Source organism: Leptonotus elevatus, chromosome 3, assembly GCF_054856555.1.
Source record: "Leptonotus elevatus isolate MCC_2025b chromosome 3, RoL_Lele_1.0, whole genome shotgun sequence".
NCBI classification, from domain to species: Eukaryota; Metazoa; Chordata; class Actinopteri; order Syngnathiformes; family Syngnathidae; genus Leptonotus; species Leptonotus elevatus.
The window spans coordinates 19,100,682-19,125,807 of record NC_141241.1 but is presented as its reverse complement, the minus strand read 5'-3'; the positions used below and the strand labels follow the sequence as shown (position 1 = coordinate 19,125,807).

The following is a 25,126-nucleotide window of genomic DNA, read 5'->3' as shown; positions in this document are numbered from 1 at the left end:
TTCTTTTTTTGGGGGATGTCTGTGTCGGTGTGAGCACAGACTTTGATGTGGACGGCTGACACTGGTGCTGTATTTTACCATTTTATTCAATGACAGCATAATACATTTGAGACTTTCTAGTGAATTAAATTAGCGATGGAACATGACTTTGGGATGATGTTGGGTTGGCTCTCCACAATAATGATAGCAAACGTAAGGCATAATGCCAAGCTGAATGATGTTTTGTTGAGTAACTCAGATCAGCTTCAAAAACTCTCCTTCACAAGCTAAACACTGACATCATATACAACATTGCCATCTGCTCGGCCATTGGTGCTACCCACCCACCCCTATGAACCCTTTAATTGTCCCTCTCTATACTCACGCAGACATATTCACTGGTCGATGTTTATTTTTTAAAACATATACTGGCAAGGTCCTATCTTTGCTCTCTGCTCACCATGCATACCACCACCCACACTTTCTGTTCCAGCATTAATTAACCAAACCGCTTGTATTTGCTTTTATTTTGTTTCCTTTTACTCTGCTGTCTGCAGCCAGATCGGTATTGTAAATGTAAAGCTGTTTTGCCTGTTGTGCTCCCCAGGTGTGTTGCATTAGTGTTGGTGTATTTAGTCTGTTGTGTTTGTCCAGTCTGTGTGGGAGCATTGTTGATGTCAACGTTAAGTGCGGGAGTCTGCGTCACATCGTGTCAAACAAAGCCCATGTCTCAGTTAAGTCGCCCGCGTTCTCTGGGCAGCCTCTTCTCCTCCAGTCTCTGTGACCCGTCTACTCTCGCCCTGTCATGTCACGTCCAGTCCTCGTCCACTCACCTGTCTTTACTTGTTTTAATAAAGTTCCTTACATAACTCTCCATTCTTGTCTCCCCGCATTTGGGTCTACCCTCTACCATGCGCACCTTAACATCACAGACGGACCCCATTAGCAAATACACAACAGCAGATGTAATGTTTCAAAACTACTTTGTTTTTGTTGTTGTTTTTTGCCTTGACCTCTCCATCATGTAATCACCAGCTGATAATAAAAAATAAATTTGACATTTTGGGTATAGTTGCTGCTTAGTTACAGCCACGTTGTGGAAAACCAAAACTTCCAACTTCTTTAAATGAGATGGTTTATCAGATGACAAACTTCCCTCCTTTCACTTGATTAATTTCTTCCTTTATGCGAACCCGTCCTTTTTTTCCCCTTCAGCTGCTAATGTTCGCAGAGTCTCACTGTGATGTTATTGCATGTGGATTTTCCTGACGGGAGCCATCTGCCTGTTCCTCCCCCCTGTCATTAGCCCATCTCTGAGATGATTCCCAACACATATAATTGGCTACAATCTGTCTTTCTGCGTTTACTGCCAACCAAACATCTGAACAGCCCAATTCTCTGATGGGTGGACGGCTGGAAACTTCTCCTGTCCATCTTCCTCTTGTGATGCCACCACCCACTTTTTTCCTTCATTCTATCGCTCCAGTTCATCTTTAGCCAGATAACAATTTCTTCACTTTGTCGCATCTTCCAAGTCCTCATGTCTGAAACTAGCGCTCACTGCCCCCCTCCCCCCTTCCTTTCATATTTGCCTTCACCTCCCACCTTCTCATTTTTGTTCCCTTTCGCAGTGCCATATTTCGCTCGGTCCTTCGAGAGAATGAGCGATGTGCGTGTCGCTCATGGTGGCAGAGGGAGCAGCGGAGCCTGACGTGAACATACGCTATGAGAGATCCCATTTATAACACTGCCTCCTAATGAACAACACACTCAATGCAACATGGAGGCAATTACCATCAGAAACCCATTGGAGGAATAAAAGTGTTCTTACTGCAAAGTGGGGAAAGTCAGAAAGGACACTGATTGAAAACCTTTATTTTTTGCAAACTGATACTGGTACATTTTCGACTCTTCAGCTCCAAGCTTGGCCTAAACCAGGAGAACCGTGGCCAGATAAGCCATCTGCATCTCAAACTGATTGTTTCAATTGGCCTGTTTCCATATTCCCCAACAGTGTTGTGCTACCACGATCTTGCTAGGCCTCGTGTGACCTTCATCATGAACACTTGACTGTCAAAATGACTTAACATAAAAAAGAATGACATTCCATTATGAGGAAGAGCTTACGATTCTGTCACTGGGTGAATGTACCAAGCGGATCCTTTTCTAGGACACCAGGACAGGTGGCAGCACGTGGATATAATCGCACACACACAAAAAATCTACAGAAGTTAGTTAAAAGGTTAACGTGACGGCCTGTCCATATGTACCCAGCTTCTTTTTTTTTTTAAGTGAAAACTAAAAATCAATTACGAGCAGGGCTAACTGGCACAACAAAATTAGCCCTGGCATTTTGACGTCCTAGGCCGACTCCTGAGCACCTCTGACTACCACGCAGCCCCTTCACTGCTGTTGATGTTTGCTGTCTATATTGTAAATGGAATAATGTTCTTCCAAAGACTCTTTGTAAATTAAGATGGCTACCACCCCGACTTTGAAGTATTTCCATGATAGCCACATCTTCACAAGCATCCAACCGATGCATCCATTGTTTAAGCTAGCTGATTTGGTTTATTCCTACTTTCAATTAGTGCAGCGACTGATTATGTTTTCGCAAGATCACAAAAATGTAAGAATGGAAAAGAACAAAATTAAGAAGCGGCTAATATCAGTCGGTGGCAGTAATGAGCGTTTAAGCAGAACAAGAAAAAGGAAATGCAATACATTAGGTAGAGTTCTATGTTTGCTTGTTATTAAGTGAAGAGCAAATGTTATTACCGTGGGTTTTATACTGCACAAAAGTCATGAGTGCAATTAAATCAAAGGGGAAAGTTGATCTGAGAAAAAGTCACAACTGAGGTCACTTTTTTCTTCGCATGTCATTCAAAATTAAAGTAAAATTTGATTGTAGCAAATTAATCACATTCATTAAAACACATGCATCTGTTCTGTTTTCACACTGCCAGTTTTGAAATATGCATCCGCAGGGCTAAACGGACAAAACAACAGCACTTCTGCCAGGGCCTGAAAGCAAACAAATGAATATTAGAAAGTCCTCACCCCGGCCATAATTTTTCAAAAAAGTCTGTTTAAAAGAAAGTCAGAATAAAACTTTCATGAGGACGAAAAACACAATCTGCCTTCTGCGCCGATAAACATGAATAATAGATGCAAACGAGGGTTTGTAAAACATTGGGGCCTCTTATTGGCTTGTGGCTGTGAATGGATTACAGTATTTGGAAAAAAATAAACAATGGATAACATTTTTTTGGCAAGACTTTCTTCTCATGAATTGCAGCTCAAAACAGAGGCGATCTATCCCATCATTTTCAATACTGCTTATCCTTATTACGGGCTGGGCTCGCATCGCATATCTTAGCTGACTAGGCGTGGTCCACCCTGGACTGGTTTTCAGCTACTCCTAGGGCCCATACTATAGACAAACAACCATTCACACTTGAAAACACTTCAAGTCTTCAATGAAGCTAACATGCATATTTATGGAAAGTAAGAGGAAGCAATAAAGATACAAATCTGAATCTCAGAACAGCGAGGCAGACGTGCTACCCACTACCGCACCAGAAGATCAGCATGTAAAATGTTATCTAACGACTGCGGAAGCAGCACAGATGGGCAGAAACTAAAAATTGCTGACTACTGAGGGATGCACGCATTTACATGAGCATGGGGGCGCAATCATAAAATGAGAGAAAACCTGTTAAATGCTAAAGATTCAGAGCTCAGATTGTCCTTCTTCCCTCTCCCACCTGCTGCACACCCTCCTACCACCAGCCCGCAAAATATGCACAGTAAAAAGGCGACTGCAGGTTAATTAGCAGGAAGAATATGTTCGGGGGCTGAGAGACAAACAGGAGATGGTTTTTCATTGGCCCTCTGCTCACTGGCAGATGCTCGCTCTGCCAGTGTCACGACCCGACTCAGCACACTTCTGGAGAAGGAAAAAAAAAGGGTGGAAGACATTTGGAGCAAAAACAGTTATATTAAATGGATGACTAGAGAGATCTTATAAGTCCCAGAAAAGGACTTTGTCGTTCTGTCGTTTATGCCCGTAAAGCTCCTCAGTGGTGGAGGATTGGTCCGTGGAGTTTGGTCCATAAGGCTGTTGTGCTTGGTGAGGCACAGCAATGAAGGAGAGAGCATTCCCAGAGGTTTTTTTTTGTGTGTGTGAGTGAACAGTGAGACTTCTCAAGGTTATCCAATGCTGAGCGATATAACATGACCGTGGAAACAGAATAGGGCGTGATATAGTCCCATTATCAGTCTACAGGGACAAGAAAATAGAATATTTTCTGCAGTTGTTTTCAAGCCAGTTGTTGGGTAAACATGTAGGACGAAGGAAAGGATGAAATAAAGCACACTAGTCTAATTGTGTGGTGCCGCTCGGCTACAGCGAAGTGCTGTTGTCCTAGCGTGGGGGTGGCGATACAAGTCTTTGATAGAGTAGCTTGATAACGTCGAGTGAAGGGCAATCTGGCTCCATGTTGAGAGTGAGAGGAGGAGATCTGTAAAAATTAAAGGAAGAAAGAAAGAGAACAAACACATTCTGAGACCGTGCACGACTTAATTCAGGACAAAAGACAAGAAATATCAAGTCAATTAACTTGCTGGCACATGGAGCTGCTCCACTGGAGTGAAAATAAATCAGGGAAATAAAAATGTTATCTTGAAAAGGGGAAAATAATCAATACATTTATTGAGAGCATGCAAACAAATGTTGCTTGCTGACATTTCATCATCCAAGCCACTAAGAAAGTTTGACTGGAGTTAGTGAGGCAGTATGGAGAGTGGTCGTCTCGCAAACCAGAGGTTGTGGGTTTGATTCCATACCATTGTGACCACATCGAAGTATCCTTGAGCAAATACTGAACCCCCAGTTGCTCCTGATGCTGTGCTATGAGTAGTCAAATGTAAACTACTTTGAGGTTCTTGTAAGGTGGAAAAGTGCTATATAAATGAAGTACTATTTACCAAAAATGCCAAGTTCCCAGGGAAAAATAATCATACAGTATGTCAACTACTATAAAGTATACATTTTTTAAATGGTCTGTGAGTGACACCTGTTTAAAACACTGCTGATACAGCTGTGTCAGTGTAGTTTAGTAGTTACCAGGCTTAGGGGGTAACATAATGCATGTACTGGTGTTATGTATTCAGAATATAAAAATGTAACTGTGTTCTGGTACAGTTACAGAAAAAAAAATCTAAATAACGTACCAAAATTTCCTGACTATAAGCTGCTACATTTTTCCCATGTTTTCAAATGTGCAGCTTTTAATGTGCCGCAGATTATTTATGACTTTTTACTGACGAGCTTCATGTCTCGTCACATCTGACCAATGAAATTACCAAACATGTCACAGTGGACCAATGAAAGTGTCCGAGTCTGCTCTCATACTGAATATTCTTCAATTCGTGTATCTTTGAATTTGAATCACATGTCTTCAAGCTTCCTCCCACGTATCAAAACGATGCATATTAAAAATCCACAAGACTGAAAAGACTAGACAAATACATAAAAAATATATACTGTATTGATGTTTTTGTATGTTTAAATATTATAACATTATTGGTATTGGAATAATCCAAAAATAATTAAATGTAATTTTAACATTACTTAAAGAATGGTATTTTACGTATATTACTTTATATAACTAACTAACTAACTAACTAACCAACTAACTAACTAACTAACTAACTAACTAACTATGTTCACCAACATTTAGTTGACTGATTACACAAAAATAGAAAGATGATGTGATTGAGGGCAAAAACAAAATTTACATAGTAATTTATTTCTGCCAAGCGCAAAATAGAAGAATTGTTCAAACACAGACAATTTCCATGAAACCTTTTGGAGGGACGACGCAGGTTAACCAAGAAGCGAAACACTTTAAGACTGACCCAGCAAAAATGAGGACATTTGGATTCTTTTATTTATTTATTTTACATTTCAGTTGGACTGAAACAGTTCAGAAGAAAAAAACGTCTGGTTAACGTTGTGTTACTGAGTTGCTTTTTGTTGAGTTGTATTTGTATGTGGCTTCACAATAACGGCCATGTATCTCACTGAAATGCCAATCCATAATCCATAGTCAGAAGATACCCCTTTGATTGCAGGTGAATTCAGCAAATGCAAACTAATCTATACAATATCAGATAGCAGACGCTAGCATTCAACCTTAAGTTATGTAAAAAAAATTCTGCACAAAAATATGTCACCTCTGCTAGAGTGATCTTGGGAATATGGTGAACATATTGTATTAACCTTATTACAAAGCAAAGGGTTTACATGATCAAAACAACGCACACAAACATTACTATGACAATTACCAATTATGATCTGATGTGCAGAGATTGATATTATACATTTTGTTACCAAGCAATTCAAAATGAGCAAAGGTGCACTTATAAAAATTCTGATCACATTTCAGATGAGCTCCCAGTCACAATTGTTAAATGGATTTTGTAAGTAAAGCCATACCTCGACTATGGCGATGGAATCTTATACTGTATGTACCGATGGCAGGGGACTATAATATCCTCTAATGAGGTTAGAGGTGGAGAGTGAAAAAGAATGTAGTAGAGCGTGGAGAGGGGGGCTTTAAGTTAATCTTTGTCATTTCCATCCCTCATATGAAAATGCCAAATGAGATATTTTTCAGTCTACTTTCAGTTTAGGGTTCATGAATAACTAATTTTTCTTCCTCTTGTGCTTCTGTACATATGTAAAAATGCAGCTCACTTGGCCTGTAGATTAACAACTGGTGGTGCTACTTTTACTTTGAAAATGTAATCAGTAATTACTCCCGTAAAGGTAACTGAGTTACTTCCCTGATGACTTGATTAACAAACTGTATGTGTTATCGGACATAATAGCACATAAGTACTACCTATCGAGATAAGAGATATACTGTATCATAGCACTCGCTAAGATAACGTAGCATAAAACTTAGCATTACATGCTAACTTGGCAAATAACAGGTGACACAGACTTCACCATATTATCAATTGTGCACACAAGAAATTAATTCTCATGGACAAGAAGAGAAGATAACCATATTTGGTAATGTGTTTTTTATGTTCATTGAGCACTGGCTGAACGGTGTGTTTGGTTTTGGGACATTCTGTTCATTTCCATCATGTTACTAAATGACTTAGCGACTTAATGAGATGCGAGCGTGTCTTTCTGCTAAAAACGCATTAAGGCATTCTACTTCAGCAAACACAAATGCCTCCAATTCTCTAAGGCGACTCATCCTCGCCGCAGTAGTAATGCACAGACAATAGGATAAGTAAGATTTTACATTACTCATTACTGAAAAAATTGGTTGTGTTAGCATGTTACTTATTGGCATCGCTGTTGACAACCTGCCTATCATTAATTAGACAGTGGCCCATCTCTTTTTCTTTGGACTCTCAGCAGGAAGGAGCTGGAGCATAGTTGAAATGTGATGGAAATAATCAATGCTACTATATCAAGTGACTTTATGTGCCGGGCCTGTTTGGTTTGATTTAACTGTGCATAATTCCTTCAGGGAATAGAGTAAATACAAGCGGGAATTAATGAGAGTGTAAACCAAGTTGAGTTGTGATCCAGATGAATGACACAACGGAGGGCAGCCAAGAGAAAGTAATGTATGAAGGTTCTCATCTGGGCTGACGGCATGCTCTGCTGAACATCATCAGTGCAGAATTGCACCCCAAACGAATTCAACACACACACAAAAACCATTTTCAGGACCTCCTTTCACCTGCCCGCAATGTACCTGCAAAATGTGTCATTACTGCAGAACACAGAAAAACTCTACTGGTAGATGAGCTGCCAAGCAACATTCTTGGGCTGGAAATGAAGTTCTGAAGCGGAATGAATATCTTTTCATATACCTCTCCCTCAGACCTGATCAAAACCAAATCGGTCATCTCAGTCAATATATGTACAATACAGAGCATATGCTGCTAAACCAATTTTTCCGATGAAATCAGGGGGAGAGCTCATGTCTTTAACAAGGCATGACATTGAAAAAGAGTAATAGCAACCTTGTGTTTTCTCCTCGTGAATCTCAAGACTGATTCAGTCCAATTCCATTAGCCCTCCACATCTTCCTCCTCCAACTGAGATCTCCGTCTGTCATTCATCACTAGCTGCAGAGCCACAATGAAAATTAATATTCCCCACCACACATTCAGTCCCCTCCCTCACCCACTGTTCCCCGCTCAACCCCTTATTTTCTTTATATGATTAAACTCTAATTCCAGAGGTTTCATCTCTACCTGGATAACACATGTGAAAGTGTCTCTTATACTTCTGGCCCTTCTTAGTTCTGCAGCTACAGAAGGAAGAACTGATTTTTTTTTTTTTTAAAGGCTCTGGCTCATTTCAGTAGCACAACAACAACCTATTCCAATAGGTTTTAATTCAATTGGCCACTCCACACTATTGCCTGACAGTAGGAGCGATATTAAAACCTGTGTGTTGGATTACTTTGTCTCTACTTCTCATTGCTATTCTTCTGATACATGGAATGGACTGCAAGATATATTTTTTGTAGCTCTTAGAATGCCCCACAGGTCTGTACTCAGCTGATTTTCCAGACAATTGACCCTGTTGAGTCAGTGGTGGTGGCCTTGGTAACAAATCTCTCTGGCTGCTTGGTCAACCTCAGCAGATTAGAGCACAAGTAGAAAAGTGAAATTGAGTGTAACAACAAGATAGGATTCATTAAGGTGGCTGTTTTGTGGAAAACACTACTTCACTTTTGTATTTTTATGCAGGATCGTGAGTGGTCGGCGGCAACAATGAATACACAGAGACTTGATATACTTTTGCTAGAATAACTGTGTCTTTTATTCCCCGCATATAGCAATCAACATTTATACTGTGCTAGGATAATCGTACCTTTTATCCCCTGCAAACAGTAATCAACACCTGCGCTGTGCTAGAATGATTATACCTTTCATTCCCCGCAAACAGCAACAATCACGACTCGATTTGCTAGAATTATTGTACATTTTATTCCCCGCAAACAGCAATCAATACACTACAACGTTAAGCAGCATAATATGATCATCATCAGTGTTTACCTTGACACTAGACTGGGGAGCCTACGGTCCGGGTGAAGCGAGCTGCAACAACGGCTGGGCAATCGTACGTGTTCCACAGCTGACTCCGTCCGGACCGTGTGCCGCTCCGTCTTTTATTCGTTAGCAAAAAGTTGTGAGCGTGAGAAACCGGGCTGTCCAAGCCCTCTCCCAGACACTCTCGAAAACATGTTTGCGAAGCAGGGAAGGCTGTAGTATAAAAAAGGAAGAGTTCCCAGGCTGATCCCGCCCTTTATTAACAAATTGTTGAGCACCTGGATTGACAGTTTAGGACAACAACATATCCTTATATAAGAGTTTTTTTCCCTTCAGTGGCCTACACAAAGTGATCCTAAACATGTCCATGTGACATGTTGAACTGAAGAATCAGTTAAATGGTCTTGTTTGTGGCGAGAACTGAAGATACATTTGCAACTTCGTCCAAAATCCAACCAAAATAAACTAAATTCATGCTTTTAGACCTGTGTCAGCAAAATTTCATGGAAATCTATATTTTGTTTGTAATCGTAGCAAACCACAATTAAAACAATACCTTCAAGGGAACGGCCAAACCATAATATTTGAAAATGCTCACAGTAAGACAACCACTGTAAGACATATTGTAAAATTAAGATATCTAGCAGTCAATCAAAAATGAACATGTTTACCATTGTAAAAGGTAGCATTTCTGATTACTCGGATCTTATTGTGCAAACGGTCATTACTGCTAAATGCTTTCCATGTTTTGTTCAATGTGTTTAAAAATAGATCTGTATACACATCTATGTGTTTATTAGGTCTGACAACAACAAACTGAATTCTTGGACATGGACACTACTGTAGACCTAGCTGACTCCCCTGTGGGTCACTGATTAGGTATAAAGCACGGACACAGTAATTAACACATCGAATGTATGTGAGGGTGAGGGAGGACATCATCCCAGAGTGGCCATGCGTCCAAAGCTCTCAAATGAGGAGAGCTTTAGTCTGTCAAGGACAAGAAAGCAGTGCTGTCACCTGGTAACTTGGAAGTGGATTTGGTCCAAACAGTACCTAGGCACACTGTCATGCTAGGTAATCCAAAGTTTGGCAACCTGCAGAGGCACCAGGTGGACTTGTCAGCAGATGGAAGAAGACGACAGACTGGATGGTAGAATATTGAATGCTGGGCCAGGCTTGGGGACTGATGGATGACGCAGGACAACAAGAAAAAGGCTAGCTCAATTTTTGTGTATTTTTGTGTTCAGTATCTAACCTGTAAAGAAACATTACATTTAAAATCTCTTTGCTGTGTGTTGACTTGCAAAGTGCAGGACAGGGCTATCTCCAATGAGGGAGAGTCAATCCCTCAACTTCAGGGAATGTCCACTATGGGAGCTGGTGAGCACTACAGAAAACAAGATATAATCTACATGTAGAACAACTCAATTCAATTTCCAGAGCACTTTAACTATGACCACAGCTTTAACAAATTGCTTTACATAAAACAAACACAATAATTATAATGATTATACACTAAATACTTTTACATATGCAAATAAACTATTATTTCCAAATTAAAATATATGAGTGTCCTTTACAATACCGTTTAGAATATGGTTGGTAGTTCTTCTTTGTTGCACAGTCCACATGTGTGAAGTCATAAGAAGATGAGAGAGTCCCTAGTATGAAGACGCCAGAATCATACATGCCCGTGACTGGGATGCTAAAATTGTAAACTGAGTAAACAAACAACTGTAGTTTTGTAACAGTTCTTTTTCTGTTGGCAAATAAAACACATAGGTCTAGATAAGACATTTTTAAATTCTCCTGTAGCATGTAGTCCTCTATCTCACTCCACTTTACTTTATTGCCGGCTCTCGTCTCTCTACACATCTCCTCCATGCATTCTTTGCTGAACAGACGTGTAGCATCGTAAACAAATGGCAAAAGTCCATCCGCGCCAATATTCTCTGCTCAATAATAGCCCACAAACCAGACCAATAGTGGGCAAACGGCCCAACACGATGCAAAAAGACAGCATACAATAAGAACAAAAGCAATAGAGCTGGAGTAAACTTGCTAAAAAACGTCCAAAATGGTTTAACATGATGCAAAATGAACAATAAATGGTATTAAATAAATAAATAAATGCTCGCCAAGCACTTTTTTGAAGTGTTTCGACCCTACCAAACTTTAAATTGAAACGAGCAGTCATTAGCATAATGTTAAGAAATATACGATGGAATCACATGAAAACACAATAAAGGCAGATGCAAAATTCAACAAATAATGTATGAGAAGCATAGACTATACAGAGAAAAGTATTTGGACACATGGGCTACAGGAAATGAAATGTAAGAAAACATCAAATGGGAATTGTAGATGAAAAACTTACAAAATGTTGGAGTGGGAATTCTCTGTCCATTCTTCCAGAAGAACATTTGTAAGGTCAGAGATATGACTCAGTCAATACTAAAGCTGCATGCCAAGATCTGCTGCAATAATCTCCAATTTATGAAAGTAACAAAAGTTGAAACAATAGAGTGCGGCAGTGGGTGTCAGTAGTGTTTGAGCGGGTATAAATGAATGCGTGGGTTGGCATTGAAACGGCACCACAAGGCTTGGTAAGCCGAGAGAGAGTGGGCACCGAACTGGCAGGTCTGAGCCACTGGTCTGGTGTTCTCAGTTAATTCTCTCGACAGGCTCATCCAAGGAGCAACATCACGCCATTAACTGAATCGTTCCTCTTTTTTCAGAAGAGCAAAAGGAGTGCTGAGATAAACACGCAAACCCCCAACAACCAGGAGAGATTAAAAAAGGCAGCAAATACAAATCACTGATGAAAATGTTTTCCCACCATTTTGCTCCTGTGAAAATAACTAATTGATCTGTCGACTGTGTGATTGCCTTTCACCTTGCTGACTGACTGTCACTCAATCTTTGCGAGGACTCAAATGAAGAGTGAATCCATCTCTTTCTGAAGAATGCAGAGTGTGAGATTTTTGTGTGGACACGCATTGTTCTTGACAGTCCCCCATCACACTTCAACATCAGACCCTCTGTTTTTGGACATAGGCAGACAAAAGAGACAGCTAGAGCACTTTGACAAATGGCGGCAGCATTTTTTGTGATGGGGGACGTCAAGGGCCCAGTAGTGAGTTTTTCAAAATGTACATGATTTGTACTCGAAGGTCATTAGTTTACAGCTTGGCTCCAGACATGCAGCAAAATTAAGTGATTTCCTTCTTGGCCATGACAAAGGCCTCATCAAAAATTAATTGAAATTGGTTGAATAGTTTACAAAAAAAAATATTAATAATTGAAATGTAGAATCATTATTATTGGTTATCGGATATATAGGCTCATTTCCACACATTTTTCAAATAACTTTTGATTTGATTGAAAAGCAAAAGGCCTACTGAAGTCAAATAAACTGAAGTTGTATGTTGTTGAGTCTAGCCTGAGGGATGAGAGCAACAAAAGAGAACAGAGAGGGCAAAAACAACTGAGAGTGAGTCACGGAGCAGAGACAAGAGGCTGCATATTTTCAAACTCTGGCTGCACGTACATTTCAGACAATCAGTGTCAGTCTGTCCGCTGCATTGAAAACTTGGTCAGATTGGAAGTCTGAAGACGTCGGGTTTTATAGAATCTCAGCTATTGTAATCTTCATGCTTGAGTGTCCGTGGGAGCAGAATGACTCCAGGTGACGAGCTGTCAGATGTTCCTCCCGTCAAGATGACTGTAGGGTCAGAGGTGAAAGAGAGCCGATCGTGGCAACTGTGCCACAGCGTGGTTCGAAGCTGTGCTGGAGGGTGGACGGCAGGATGACTGACCGTAGTTTTGTTTTTTCTGCAGCTCCCCACTGCGATCATGCTGTCTTGTTTAGTTCAGAAGAAGCCTCAGAGGATACATTTCATTAAATCCTCCAGCCGAATGTGGAGCCCTTAAGATGAGGGTAGAGGATGTGAACGGTTTGATTCTTTCTCTTTGTCATATTATATTGCGTCGCAAGTGCTATTCTGCCTGACTGCATTGCTGTTTAAAATCAAACCAGTGACACTGCTATAATTGAGGGCATTTACGTCTGAACACGAAAGAGTATAGATGCAATTAATCAAAATTAAATGGCAAACCTCTCACATGAGTGATCGCTCAATTTTGCCTCACTTCTCAAGGAAAGTGATCCATGGTACGACATTGAAATACTTTTGTGAGCAGATTGACAAGCCGTCTAATGATTTTTTTTAGAAATAACAAAACAAGGACTGAGTTTAAACCAGCATTCACGCCTCGCATCTGGTACTGTATCTGACAACAACGCAAAGGGGGGGAAAAAAAACTGCAATTCGGAGAGATGGGCTTGAATTCCCATGAAACAGGAAGGAAGGAAGAAAGAAAAAAAAGATAATGAATGTAAAACACAAAGCCTCTCAATGGCAATTACCACGCATTGCCTGGTGCAGCTGACAGTTTGAGAAAAGCGCTCTTTGCACGTTTTATTCCAACCAACAAAAGAGAGAGTGAGGCAGAAGCACTGGAGTAGTGTACAAAGCTCAACTGCCAATCCAGCTCACTAACTGTTGCCTATTTATGTGAAAAAGAAGGACTGGAACATGCCCGTGACCTTGTTGACCTCCACAAAATCTTCTCGGATGGCATGTAGTGGCAGACCATAGATCGAAAGCTGGCTGAAAGAAAAGGTCAGACATCCATCCATCAATTCCTCAACTTTTAGATAGCGTTTGTCCTCAATAAGGTCATCTCATTAAGGTCTCAGCTGATTCTGGGCGAGAAACGTAAGAAAATGAGACAAGTTTAGTTTATTTATCATTACATTCCTCTCACAATAGAACCGCTACTCTGAATTAAATATAAAATACAAAACAGTACCTACTGCTGGATCTGGTGATTCAGTCCATTCCAGTCACTTTTGTTCATTTTTCAAATTCATGACATAGGTAGGCCTATATGGTTTACTGGTGAATAAAATGAACAGGGAGAGTAGCCTATTCATCAAAATAGTTAGTATGAAGGATTCAAATAATAAATAAATCACATGACGTACCTTCACAGTCACAAGTCACTTACTGGGTGCACCAAATTCCCTGCAGTCAATGATGGCAAAGTGGGGCGTCAACACGAATAATATATGACCAGGCGTGTGTCTTGACCTCCGCCGAACCCTTGAGAATGACTCACCAATTCCCTGGGGTTCGATCGAACGCAGGTAAAGAACCACTGCTTTAGATTTTCTGACCAACCTTGCGTTCTTGTTCATGTTTCTCAGGAAGCTGAGAAGCACTCTGCTGCTGTCCTTCATCCACACTTCACAACAACCAGTTCCATCATTTTTTATGGTGCGTCACGCCTTGCTGCTCAGGAATCACAGGGAACTGTGGGAATCAGAGGGGAGGCATGGTGTGGGCTTTGGTTCTGCTGCTACTACTAATGAGCTGTAATCTGGAGCAGCAGGAGGGAGCTCAAGCAGTGGGTTTCGTTTGTTGCTAAAAGAGGGGGAGGAATCGAAGGTGCTCAGGTGCTCATTTCCTGAGACCGAAGGACATAAAAGGAGGCGGCGTTAGAGACAATCTAGGTAGGGATTATGAGCTTCTAGGGATGTTTGTACCTAGTTAGCAGCGTTGGGCATGTCGGTGGAAAAAAGAGCCCATTCCTCACAGTCACTGCTGTTTTCTTGGCCAAATCACAAACATACCTGGTCACCCAACATGCTTGTCGCCTAACTCTTTCAAATAGAAAACCTTGGAAGCTGATACAGTCTGGGGAAAAAAAAGAGGCTTGTCAAGAAATGTTCCTCATTTTTCATCCACAGCCTTGAAATATGACACCACCTGTGTAAGGGGTAAGAAGAAACATGAGTAATATGTTTCAATGACGGCCTTGACTGTTCTGGAAAGAAAAAGGCTCATACCATCTGCAGTAGCATGAAAAGGCAGAAGGAATGGATTTATTTCAATTCAGACCTGTCTGAGAGCAAATAAAAGTTGTGTCAAAGCAGAAGCAAAGCAAAACAAAGTGCTTGGAAGAAGAGAGATACAAAGATGAAACCTGTAAGAAAAATGAAGAAAGGGGGAAATGGAGAGAGAGAGAGAGAGAGAGAGCGCAATCTTTTTCACCTCAGGCTAGAGTGCTAAAAGCTATGTGTTCCCCCGATGACAAAAAAAAATACAGTAGGTTATCTCAGGAGTACAACCCTTGCCGTTTTTTTTTCCACCCTGTATTTTACCTTTCTTCTATATACTCTTCCTGTCCACAACTCATTTGCAGGCATCTGCTCAGCAGTAATTTCATTTGTGTAGAGTGCAAATACTCGGCATCTCTCCCTCTCCATCGTGCTCCAGAAAAGCAGGAAAGAAGCCAGACTCAGTCGGCAGCAACAGCCAGCATTAGCCCCAAACTGTATCAGTTGGGCTTTATTACATGTCAGCATCTCTTCCTTTCATTTTTTGTCAGGCGAGGAGATTATGCCCCAGGCCAGAAAGATATGCAGCAGCAGCAGGGGTGGGAGGGAGTGGCGGCGGTGGTGAAACAGAGGATGAGGAAGCCAATGATAGGAGACAGAGAGGAAAAAGAGAGTAGGGGCAGCTGGGGATCTCTTATATAGCTCAAACCACAGGTGTTTCTTTAATACCTTGCTTTGTTGGAAATGATGAGGAAATGAGGAGTACTTCCTTCTTTCTTTTCCTGCGGCCCAAGAGCTCCAAAATGTTTTCCCTGATTCTTTCATTTCTCTCTCTTTTCCAGTTTACAACATATGGGGTGCTAACCTCCCTCTCTCACATCTCACACAATTCCGGATTAATCATAGACTACTTCTGTATGGCTTTTCTTTGCCTTTTTCTGGCATCCCCCCCAAAAGGACCAAATTCAACACAAAGTGTTAAGAGAATACAATATCTTTAGTAAATTCAAAGAAGGAAGACTGTCATCATCAGCCAGGTTGAAGGCTTTGTTGGTTTTTACGTTTTTACATGTGTGAGGAGTTTGAGTGTTATAGTAATTGAACACATTTCTTCCAGATGCATGTATTTTTATTGTCTAACTACTGTATTGTACTGTAAATGTAAAAAACATAAATAGTAATTAAAGTCGGAATTTTCAGTTTTTGGAGCATGGGAACGGATTAATTGCATTTACATTATTTCCTATGGGAAAAAATGCTTCGGAGGTTGAACAATTCGGACTTTGAACACTTCGCAGGAACAAATTATGTTCAAATGCTGATGTACCACTGTACTTTTAGGTTTTAGGTATTTTAAATTATTTTTCCTATTAAATAAAATGCTTATTTGTTTTATTTGCAAATTAAACTTTCTTGTCCGGTTCTTAAACATGCCATAATGTCTTTAACTAAAACATACTTAGACAGTTGTTTAGTTGCAATGCAGTAATAATCTTCATATTCTTAGTCCCTGTCGCTCTTCTGCACTCAAATAAATGTCAGCCACCGAAGTTCATCTATTTTTGACACATCATACATTACTTACATAATGTGCTACACTACCTAGATCAACTAATAGTTGGGAAAAGCTCAAACAAAGCATAATATGACTTTTAGTGTAAAATATCATTGACTGTAAAAAAAATATATATATATATGCATGCGCTATAAAGGGATTGCGCAACGGACCTATGTGAAGAGAAACCAAAATAAATAAATAAAGGATTGATACTAGCTCTTTGGTAGCGATACAATACGGATACCTACTTTAGTATTGATTCTATCGATACTTGGATCAATCTGCACAGCCCGAATGATAAAATGTGTCCTCATGGATCAAGATCATTTTGACCATCATAACTTTAATATACAGTTGGGAACCATTTATACGACGTTAGCCAGTCGTACAATTGAAAGATGTGTCAATAGCAGACTCCTAAATATAACGCTAACAAATCATCCAGGAATCCTTGGAGGAATCAAATGTATCATTTTGGATTGGCTACCTTGAGCCAAGGCGTTACAGTTTTCAACCCACAAAATAAATCTCACACATTCTCCACAATGTACAGTATGTCTAACAGCGACAACGAAAATCAAATGCAAATTGATTTAAACATTAGCCGGGTTTACATGGAGCCATATATTCTGATTAAAAGTAATCGGATTAAAATGAACGGCCAAATGGAATGAAAATGCTTTATAAAGCATTGATAAACACATCAATCTGAATGAAAAAAATCTGTTTTTATCAAGATGTCGCTTCAATAAAAGTGTTAAAACTATCTCAACTACTGTGCTAAATGATGAGTACACTCCATCTTGATAAATCACGTGGTCGATGTCTGCGCGTCCCTCGGCTGTCGCGGGGCTGATCTGATTAAAGGAGCGCAACATGCAAACAGATCACGTCACATGTAAACAGATGACCACACATCTTCATTCGGAATGATTTAAATCGGAATAAAAAAAAAAGTCTCCATGTAAACCCGGCTATTGACAACAGCACCAGCACCGTTGCACCCACCGCCATTGTGATCCACATGGAATGGTGTCAGGGCACATGGAAAATGAAAATGTCAAATCTGGAGAATTTTTGGATTTTACAAAAAAAATAAAAAATAAAATGGGTCAATGCTGTTATTGAGTTACAACTATAACAGTAATAAAATGTCTAGCCACATTTTCCTCTGACGTAACAGTATTTAGAAACAATAAACCATTGTTGAGTACGGGAATGCCATTTTTTTCTGTTCCGTCATGACTTTGCCCCATTATACAATGCAAGGCTCATAAAGGTATTCATGGATGACTTTGATGTAGACGAACAAAAGAATCCTGACCTCAACTCCATTAAACGCCGTTGGATGAACTAAAACTTGGCGAGGCCTTGCTAATCCAAAATCAGTGACATCTGACCTCACAAATGTTATTCAGTATTATTGGACAAAATATCCCATTCCACACTCCAAAATCTTGTCAAAGGTCTCCTCCGTGAGAGTGGAGGCTATAACACCGGTAGATTTCTACTGCTAAACTTTTTTTGTCCCAAATTTGTAAGAGCTGTCTTCTGTTGTCTTCATATGGTGGGAGAAAGCAAGGCTGCCCTATTTGCAATCGACAGCTGGTTTTGTGTGACTTGATCAATGATTACTATGTTCATGCCCATCTCATCCATTTCTTTCTCATCTCACTTGGTGACAAATATAGGTATTACCGAAGTTGCATTAGCCCAATATTGAGTTCCTTTTTTTTTTTCTCATTTAACTGGGAGACATACAGCTATTGATCGTATGATGAAACATAGCTGTGCCATCTGCCATGCACTGCAATGATAACCATGCAGTAGTTCGTTTTATTGTAGAGATTTCTGCTCCTCACATCGTAATACAAGCCATTTTCTCTATACTGTACTAGAGATGCAAAAGTGGTTGCCTCGAGATAATAGCAGTCATTTGGTCTTTTTTTTTCCCTTTGGCATGCAAGCAAAAATTAGAAAATCCAGTGCTATCACAAATGCTGTAGCAACAAATCTAGACAGATAGTTAAACAATACTCACAGGCATATATTCTTAATCCTCTGTGACGAACGGCTAATATTATTGGTGCTTACTAAGCAATTGTGACTGTCTCATGTAAATTTGTATGCCTGTATTATTCAGACCACTACAAAAAAGAGCAGCACAATGTCCATTGAATTGAAGCAACAACAAAAAAAAATAGTGGGGTTAAATTCTTTACATTTGGTTTAAACTCTAAAGTACAATATTATCCAGTGCTACATTTCTTATTGAAAATATTATTTTTGTCAATTAGGCTGAATGGAATAACGGGATTCCTTTTAAATGTATATTTTGAGATGTGTGTTTTGAGCAGGGTCAACAAATTAAACTTGTACCTCAAGGCTGAACTTTATAAAAATAGGAAAGTGTTTCATTTTAAACCCATACACCATGTTCCATATGCGCAGGTCTGAATAAACCAAAAAGCATCTTTAAAATGTGCATGGATGCAATATATTGGTAGCAATTGTAGCAGTCCATAGAGCTGTTTTGAAGTTGTTCTTGATTCCAAGGATATCAGAAGATTAACCTAGAATTGGTATACTGTACCACACGAAACCTTTGTCAAATCCCAGTTACAAGCATGCCCGTCCAAATAAGTTCTGCCAGCTCTTTCCCAGATGGATCTTTAAATCAAAGTCTCAACATGACATCGTTTGTTGACCAGTCGTCTGAAGCCTGAATGCTAGAACATTTTATGGGAACAGGCTGGGTTTTTACAGCGTGAGCAGCCAGAAGCACCTGCGCCACTGATGACCCAACATATGCGTCTGTCAAATCTGCTTCACAGGTGGCGGCAGAATGCATTCATACACTATGTAGACGTGTGCACGTGTGCGTGAAAGTGCTGTGCTCAAATCTTGTTGACTAAGTCTGCGCACCTGTCCGCAAAAATGTGTGTGTGTGTGTGTGTGTGTGTTTTCAAGAAGTGTTTGCAGACTTATGGCGATAGACAGAGCTCCGACACAGGCCAGACCCGAAGGCAACCGGGTGGGAATGTACGCACTGAGCTGTGACCACCAACAGTTGTGCAGGTCTTTATTGGCTCCATCCCTTCATCACTCCTTCCTCAGCATCATGTCCCCTTTCAGAAGCAAGGACACAGATGGGCTCACTCTGTCAGCCATGACTGCCCTACAGCAGAACCATTCCCCGTTTTATAGTTGTCAGCTCTTCCAATACACCCAGAGGCGATGTGTCAGAAATACAAAAGGATGCATATACTTTTACAACAACGTTTTAGATAAACACAGAGATCAACTTTATCATTATAAATAAACTATTATAAATAACAGCAATCTACAATGCAAACATTTCCTGAAAATGTAATAACATTTGCACAACTCGAAAATCTGAATTATCTCATCATTTCATTAACAATGTAATAAAAAAATGCTGTCTGATATTGTATTAACATTTTTACTGATAATGTAATACCTTGTTACATTATTGGGGACTTTTTACATTTTCAGAAGGGACTTTTTTTTCTTTCTCAAAACCGGTAATTTAAAAAATGGGAGTGTTAAAATTTTGGTGTTAAATGTTTCAGAGTTGATTTCAACCCCAAAGTACTTTTTTAGCACTGTCTGTTTGAAATGGGGGTCAGTTGTTGAGTTATTTACTGTTAAACCAACTCTGCAGAGTTAATCAGTGTAAGCTCCGCCCCCACTTGATTAGAACTGATCTGCCGCAAAATCTTTTGTGAGTGCTGCAGTTAAATGCACCTGTTCTTTTTTTTTTTCAATTGTATTTAATAATGTTATGTTCAAGTTGTAGTTAATTTTTAAAGTTCAGCTTCATCGAAACACAGTGATACCTTGACATATGGCCTTTTTTTTTTCTTTTTTTTTGAGTGCAAGCACACATTTGAGATACGAGTACTGTAGTACTGTAGCTGCAGAGCTGTATAAAAAAAAAACTGGCTTTACAAAGATAGTGATTGTGTGTGTGTCATTGTTGTCATTGACGTACTGCATTATCACTGTTAGTCAGACGTGTGGTTAGGAGATACACATACTGTAAGCTCACCAAATGTGTTGTTGGGCTTATGACTAAATGCATTAATAAAATTCACATAAACATTTGATTCTTTTTTTTTTTTCTTTTTCTCTTTCTTTCTTTCTCTTTTTTTCCTATAAAGAGCTCAGTATTGTTCATTTGGAAATGTCATCATCATTGCTCTTTTTTTTTTATTTTTTTTAATATACATATATATATATATATATATATATACACATATATATATATATATACATACATACATATACATTTTTATTTTTTTTTGTATGTGGGTGAGTATGTGTATGTGTATGTGCGTGCGTGCGTGCGTGCGTGCGTGTATTTGTTAGCTCACCAAAAACCTATTAGAAAAAATCCCATACCGTTCACCTAAACCGAACACCGCCGTCAGTAGACCCGAGGGGACCAAAGAAAACCAAGGAAGGTGAAATCCAGCACCGACCAGACACCACCCACCGGGCCACCCACCAGAATTCTTCTCCAACCCAAGAAACATCTAAATTCCAACAAATCCAAAAAATAAAAATAAAAAATCAGGGAGACCTCAAGAGACCGAAGGAGAGACTGAGGGAAGGAAGGAAGGACAGACGAAGCAGAGTGAGATCCACAGACACCAGCCTTTGATTCTTGACATTCGATTGGAGAGTATTGTATTAAGATGGGCGAGATAGTGGAATAATGGTTAGCACGTCTGCCTCACAGTTGAGAGGTTCCCTCGACCCTAATGGGAACCCTAATAGGACAAGCGATATAGAAAATGCATGGGTGGATGTATTATGATTACTTTGAAACTAGTCAGAGTTTTCAATAGACCCATACAAAAGGCCCCCAGGCAAATATTTATACACATTTATGAATGCATCAAGTCCAATTTTCTTCTTGCAATAAGATGCCATCAGCCACACAAGAGCTATAAATCCACTAAGCTCTCTTTCTCCTGCTTGAACATAAGGGGAGTTCATTTAAATGGATTCTTAGATGATATATAAGGTGGTAAATCATCTCGATATGGGGAGCTGCAGAAGGCACACTAAGACTGCCAGGTTAAAAATACAGGGTACGAGGGAGGAGTGATGTTATTTATGGTGACGACGACACAGCAGCTAATGAGGAAATATCTTCAGGGAGAAGTTTCATGTTTAAGTTTTGAAACAGCAACCTATAATTAGATACATGATTTTTTTTTTAAATACACAAATTACATACAAAAATAGAACCTTGTTAATTGCTGGGTCAATATCAATAACAATAGGGATTTTAAAAAATCTGAATGCTGATGAAAAATACATGTACCATCAGCATCTAAAATATTTGACTCTAATATAATATTCCATTTTATTAAACTCCTCATTCTGCTGGTAACTTGAAAGTACCGTTCTAATTGCGTAAGCTTTCTGACGCTGAATCTACGCAACATAGCTCAGATGACCCACTTTTAATTTAATTTTTCCCCATTTGGCCCAGTTTGGATATGCGTCAATGCAGTGTTAAGACGCAAAAGGCATGCAAATAAATAATGCCTCAGTCAAAACAGTATAGTCTATCAATTAGACATCTGCGAACAGATTGGATCTAGCATGTCAAGAAAATGCCCCAATCGATGATGTATACTCTCCCACAAATCAAAACTACAGTGAAAGCTGAGAGGTGAATAGGTTGATAAATGTAAAAAAAAAAATGTCCTGAGGATATAATGACGAGGTTTTTTTTTCAGGCCAAGCTAAGCAATAGGTAAAGTTCAATTCCCCAAATGCCACTTTACTTAGTATTGCTGTGTAATTATTTAACTTTATGTTTCTGGCATTAGTCAGACCAAAAATAATGCATATAGGCACTCAGTTTAGAATTGCACATTAATACCATGCAAATCCAGCCTTTCCTTTACATACACAGTCTGTAGGCAGTTGCAGAGATAATGTGAGTGGCTCCAGTGGCAAGGCAAGGCTTTCAGTGTCAAGAGATCATATTTCTGCCCTAGATCTTAAAAAAAAACAAACATATCAGTATTCTGTGTCCGTGGCCGCGTCTGGCAATGAGATGATGGATGTGTCTCAGTAGCTGTGCTTGGAAAAGGAGCCTAAAGAAGGACGGGAGCAGAGAGCGAGCGCCCCGCTTTTGCAGCTCCGGTCTCCATTTGTGCACAACAAAAACACAAGACCGATCACTCATCTGGTCCTAGCATCGATGACGCCGTATGAATACCATATTCGTGCTGATGGATGTGTACGAGCAGATGGCAAATCTGCAAACCATTGGTGCTTTGCGGGCAAAACCATTTGAAATAGTGCACCTACTATTAAGCTTTAATAGGCCTTCGGATAGTAATGTTTTGCACTCTGAGGACCGAACCACACATCTGATAAATTATTCACAAAACCATTGCATGCGTGTGAGTCATGACAGGGTTGCACCTCACAATAAATGTGTTTCTCTGTATATAATTGTTAAGTATTTGTTATTGATGTAAACATAGAATTGTAATATTTATAAACATAAAACCTGCGTACACTACTGAAGTTATGATCTTAAATTAGTCAATTCAAGTCGCTGAAAAGCGAAAATAAATGTCTTCGAAATTTGACACACCACAGAGATGAGTGTTGATAACAACCCAGCCAAATTTAAATTATACAAAAATGGGGCTTTAAAATCATGAAAAATCAAACCCTACTCTCCACTGCCAGAGGCTGTTGGCGTGTCCGCTAAATCAAGACCTGCTCAGCTGTCAATCAAATATCACCACTAATCCTGGAAAAATGAATGCTACTCCCTCTAGCATCTTTCTTATGCATACGTATAGCAAACTATTTGAACTGCGAAAAGATATCCCCTTAAAGCTTTTGTTGGCTGGAATAACCATGCCACAACAATGAGGCGCTCTAAAATGGCCAAATTGGTGTGAAGATCCTTCCACATACTGACTGTGAAGCTGAGTTTTTGTTTTATTTTTTTTCCCACTTCACGGTCAACAATGAGGTACTCTGAGGCACGCTGGCTGTCAAGTCCGATTTTGAAAAAATAAATAAATGAATTGCCACCTCCTCGCTGTCCCATCTTTCTTTGTGTGACATGCACACTCATCGCCAACAATGAGTCACTCTAAAGCAGCTCCATAATAGTGGAATATGAACGAAAGGAAGATGTATTTTCAGCATGTAGGTGTAGCTAGCTAGCTAACCACAATTGCGTCAGATAACGCTGCTGTGAACGAAGGTGTTCAAGTTTTTATATTGGGGTAGGGGCGACTCGCACTGGAGTCCCAAGTGGTGGCGTTTTTGCCACTCCCCCTGAAACTGAAAGGATGAAAAACAGTTTAATACTGCCATTATATCTCCACAATTTAATATGACATAGTTCTCAGTCATTGCACATTTTTAGCAATTATCTTACCGACAAATCTCAAAAATTACTTTAAAGGTTCTTTAAGTATTCTTTCCAACGTTCATATACCCACTCCGATACAAATGCAGCGTTGCAGTTGACATGCGCTTCTGCTGAAAATATTTGGATGCATTTGTCTGTCTGTACCTGGGGGTATCCTCTCTTGGTTAAAATAGAGGCAACATGTCACTTGAAATTGTTTTGATAAATATTTAAGTACAGCAAAGCCCAAGGGTCCTCGAGTGAGACGGGACAACAAATGCTAAAAGGAGAGCGAGAGAGAGAGCGGAGAAAGAAACAAGAAAGCGAGGTAGTAAACATACAGATGAGACAAGAACCTTTATAGCAGGGCTCCAGCCGGCATTAAGTTATTCTCAGTTCGAAAACACAGCTTCATTATACATTTCACAAGGGCATTAACTATGCATTTCATCTTTAAAATATCTTCTACTTTGTATATTTTGCATGTTGATGCATAGAATTTTGTTTAACCTGTTTTGGCCACTTTATTTCAAATCTGGCTCCTACCTGCCAGTTGGTATCAAGTCCATATGCGCTTTACCAGTCTGCTCTAATCTGGGACCCAGACCCATATCATGTTCCCTCCCTCCATAGACATACAATGTACACACAGCTTCTCTTTGTTCTTACACAAGTCACTGAGCCTAAAGCTCAACTTCAAAAGTTCTGCATTACGTTTCATGACATGACATGACATCATTACACAGCTGTCTTTGTCCTTAGAAGTTACAATCAGACTACTTTGTCAAAAGTACAGAAGCAGCTGTGCAAAATGGTCTTCATCAGCAAAACAAAAAAAACATCTGAGGGTTATTCTTCAGGGTTACAAAAAAAAAAGAATAATTTGTTATTTTGTATTATTATATTTTGTTTTTATTCCTCAGTGAAAGATCAGGGGTAATGGCCAGTCACTAGGTACAAGAGAACATGGAAAATCTACAATGATCTATTATAACTTACAACTATCACATTTGTTATGGTTAGACTAACGCAGCTCAATAATGCAACTGGAATTTTTTTTTTTGACATTTTGGCTTTGTAGATGATCTAATTGTATATATTGTTTAAAATTGCAGTATTGCAGGGGGTATACATATACAGTACATGGTATGCAGTTTTG

General features: G+C 39.6%; 1 long non-coding RNA gene across 1 annotated transcript; it reads right to left on the bottom strand.

The window, feature by feature from the left end:
- Positions 1-9,026: 9,026 nt before the first annotated feature.
- Positions 9,027-24,603, bottom strand: LOC147177209 (uncharacterized). The gene is made up of 4 exons (XR_015094309.1): positions 24,514-24,603; positions 14,129-14,840; positions 13,958-14,039; positions 9,027-13,846 (listed from the first exon to the last, which is right to left on the bottom strand). It is a non-coding gene; the product is annotated as an uncharacterized LOC147177209 (long non-coding RNA).
- Positions 24,604-25,126: the final 523 nt, after the last annotated feature.